The sequence below is a fragment of the Tamandua tetradactyla genome, chromosome 3 (genome assembly GCF_023851605.1).
Source record: "Tamandua tetradactyla isolate mTamTet1 chromosome 3, mTamTet1.pri, whole genome shotgun sequence".
Lineage (NCBI taxonomy): Eukaryota > Metazoa > Chordata > Mammalia > Pilosa > Myrmecophagidae > Tamandua > Tamandua tetradactyla.
This window is the reverse complement of record NC_135329.1, coordinates 100,809,913-100,814,005: the sequence shown is the minus strand read 5'-3', so window position 1 is coordinate 100,814,005 and position 4,093 is coordinate 100,809,913.

Sequence of the window (4,093 nt, the reverse complement as noted above, 5' to 3'; positions counted from 1 at the left end):
GAAGGCCAAGATGGTCATTGGATTTGGCAGATTGAAGGCCACTGGTGACCTTGGCCCAAGCAGTTTCAGAGAAGCCAGTCTTGGGTGAGCTGAGGAATGAATGAAGGCTGTGGAAATGGAAATCATAAGTTAGGGACTTTATTAGAACTTGACTGGATGCAGGGGAGTGGACAGACGGTGGATGTAGGGTTGAGAAAAAGTTTAGGGGGAATAATTAAAGGATTTCCTCATATTAACTATCTTATCTATCCATGTTCTTAAAACTGAAAGTCAATAAAATAATATACTCGTATATTTTATTTTACTTCTCAAAATCCATTGCTTCCCAAACAGCTAAACTTCAATGCTCTCTATTTATCACTGACAAACAGAAAGAAAATGCAGTTCATTTTTTCCCTTCCAAATCACTAAGAGAAACACTTTGGGAAAATCCTTGTTCCTGTCAGCTTTGTTGAAACAGGCCGTCGTTCTGCAAATGAGCATTGTGTTATTATATACATTTACACTGTCTGCTCCTACACAGAGGCCTTGGGACGCCTGTTTCCACAGTCTGCCTGTCATTTCTTATGGGACCTTCACCCATCACTGATGCCGATGATCTCATGTCACAGCCCATCTGCTGGCTTTACTCCAGAAGTATGGGAAATTGGCTAACAAGCCTCCAAATGCAAAAGGCTCCACGTTGGCCTAATCACACATGATGCTAGCCTGTCTCATCTGTTCTCAAACAAAAACAGTTTCCAGAGCCTCAGCTTTGCCATCCCAGTTGAGAGGGGGTTTTGTCTTCTCTCTCCAGTTGTGAGTCTCTTTAGAGGATCTGTACAGAGAAGCGTGAAACTGCTGTTACATTTTGGGCATGACTCGGTAGCCAGAAACATCAGCAGCCACATTTTCTGGATAGTACTCAGTGGCAGCAAATCTTTATTCTTTGAGGGTGGATTTTTTTATTGAAAAATCTCATTTATCATTTGCAGCCCAGTCTGAAGCAGTTCTTTAAGGCAATGTCACCACATTTGTCTTTAACTTGTAAACTGGTCCAAAGACAGTGCCAGAAGAAAATGTTTGAAAAATGTTTTGAGCGATAGCAGCGTCACTGGCATGGATCTTTGGACTTCCCAAATGCTGGCTTAGATATAACGTTTCTGGACAAGTGCACATGCATATACTATACCCTGACATGGAGAAAGGGGTCAAGGATTTGGACTGGATGTCTAATAAAGAGCTTTCTAAATCTAAGATTCTTCCCTTCTATTATCAATTTAATTAGCCGGAGAAAGTATGGAAAATGTCAAAACCAGTTTTATCAATCCCCCACCTATGTTTGCCTCTGTAGTTAGTATGAGAGAACACCTTGCTTGTGGTAAGTAGCCAGGACAGAGGAACCCAGTGGAAATCATTTCTGGACATAGGAGAAGCTGGGTGTGCTTAACAAAAGCGGTGAGTTGTAATATCCCACTTCAGAGCATTGTCTAAGTGAAACAGCTAAAATTAAACATTCTCAAGTATCACAGGAACCCAAGCAACCTCCAGAGGAAGAGTGGCTGTGGGAAATGAGATGCACCAGAAGTCTGAGAAGCCTGTGCTTGGGCTGACCAAGGATCTTCGGGAGGATTAAGTCTTCCTAACAAGCACCTGTTTCATTGTACCATTGTCTACAGTGCTGGTTGCATTCTTATGTCACTTCTGGGGAATCAACCCCAGACTTGCCTACCTCATGGGCTTACTGTGAGCATCAAAAGAGACAATGCAGAAGACCCTCTAAACTCTAACATGTTTTCTGCTTATAGTATCACTACAAGGCCATGAGTTATTATGGTACTGAGACTATTATATAGTCTGGGGAATGGAATGCTAGAATGTTAAAAGTCCACCTGAGAATCAAGAAAAGGTGCTAATAACTTATGGAAATCATGTCAAAAGTAGTACAAGAGATGGATTTCATTGGCACTGTAGTTGGTTGTTATGGAGAAAAGTCGGATCATAGACATGAAGTCTAGTCTTTAAGTCCATTCTCCTGACCACTCATCCCCATTCTGGCTCTCCTGGGCACCTGGAATTAAGTTTGAGGCTTCAGAATAGGGTGTGGAGACTCCTCCCCCACCCCCACCGCCATCCCCAGGAATCTATAGTTGTGCTCTAGGGACCACTGGGCCAGTTCTGTGCATATGTCTACATGGGTCACTGTAAGACAGAGTGAATCAGTGGAATTTTATGGGGTAGGGAAGCAAATAATTAAAGCGGAAACTACTCATTCATAACACAAATATACACTGAGCCCTTACTATAAAGCACAGGACTAAAAGCTGTGCTGTAACTGTGCTATACCAGGCAAGAAAGTTAATGGTGAGTAAAGAGAAATAAAGTTAATGGTGAGTTATTTGGAATGGAGGACACAAGTTGAAGGATAGAGGTAGAAACGAGAAATTCTCTCAAACCCATACAGCTTTTCAATGCTGCCACCTCTGGTCTAAGCTACCATTCATTTTCTGTCTGGACTAAGAGCTTCATGACTGATCCACCAATCTGTTCTCTGCCTTTCACCAAGACTCATTTCAAAACTCAAAGCAGATCATGACACCTCTCTGCATAAAACCCCTAATGGCTTTCCATTACTCATAAGATGAACTCAGAGAGCTTAGCCTGGTGTGCTTCCTGTCCTCTACAGCCTCATCTTGTGCTAGTTTCTTCCTTTGGGTCCTTAGTTTTCACTGTGATCCTTCCTGGGACAGGGACTCCACTTCTTCATTTGTGCATGTGCTGTTCACATATTTAATTTTCATACTTCCAGGATTCATTATCACTTCCTCCCAGAGGCCTTCCTTGACCTCGTTGCCTTGGTCAAATCCCCAGTTATGGGTTTACCCTATGTCACCTTTGTAGTGGTTTTACATGTTGGTTTGTGGTATTTGGTGATGATTTTCTTGCCTGCTAAGGTGTTATTTAGTTCCCTAGTGGGAGGTAACTCATCTGATTTGAGTTACTATAATGTTCTGATACCTGATACATAATAGGCTATCAATGGATAGATATATGGTAAAGTAAATAAATAAAAGCAAGTAATGAAAGCACCAAAATGCCACTCCAAGATTGGACCCAAGAAATCTTTTTTAAGGCATCAATCTGACAGCGACATGGAGTATAAGATATGTCTTCCATTTGCCCTTTTGCTCTAAGGGGGCAGAGATTCTGTTTTCCAACTTTGAATCTCTCTAACATATCAGAGGTCAGGCTAACATGGGACTTCCTAAATTTTATTTAATAAAGCAGCTTGAAATTCTGGAAGAAAAAGAGTTTTTTTCTATAAAAGTAAATAGTCTAGTTTGTATGTTATTCAACTTGGTCTGTAAACCAAGAAAATGTCTACGGCCAATTAGACTTAGATAGGGACAGCTTGGTGGTCGTTTGTCTTTTTTTTCTGCTTTACAAATGTGACCCTGGAGGCCAATATGTAATACAAAGTGAAATTTATGTACCACAGGCAGATTTAGCTGTTTTCTTGCCAAATATTTTTTTATATTCATTAAGATAGAGCCATCTTCAAAATGAAACAAAAGAGTCATTGCAAGTTTGAAATGCAATCTCGTATTATATTCTGAAAACAAGAATAGATCACAGTTCTGACAAGTCCCAGTAAATAGATTTGACTTCCTTTATAATTTTTGAATGATGTCCTTAACTTATTACTTAACTGTGATTTATTTGAAGGGATTACTACCAATATATTAAAGACTCAAAGTTTGAAAATGTTTAATCATCATCCATATCATCAATCACCGAGACAGAATGTTCTGGGAGAGCACAGACTGCTTTCCAATAAAACTTCCAAAGGCTTGCAGAAGCTGTGGAGATAGCAGGTTTCAAATTTTCTCAGTCCAATAAGCTTTTTGCTGTGTTCCCATTTAGGGGCAAGCACCAGGCTAGTCAAATGGGAATATGAGCAAAAGTGATGGAGAGAGAGAATAGAAGTAGCTTCTTATTAAAAATTATTCCAGAGGACTTCATAACAGCCTCATGTTTTATTTTGAACTCTGTCACAGATTAGGTAATGCAAAGTTCACTTTCCATGATGTATGTGAAAGTCCCTGGAACCTGG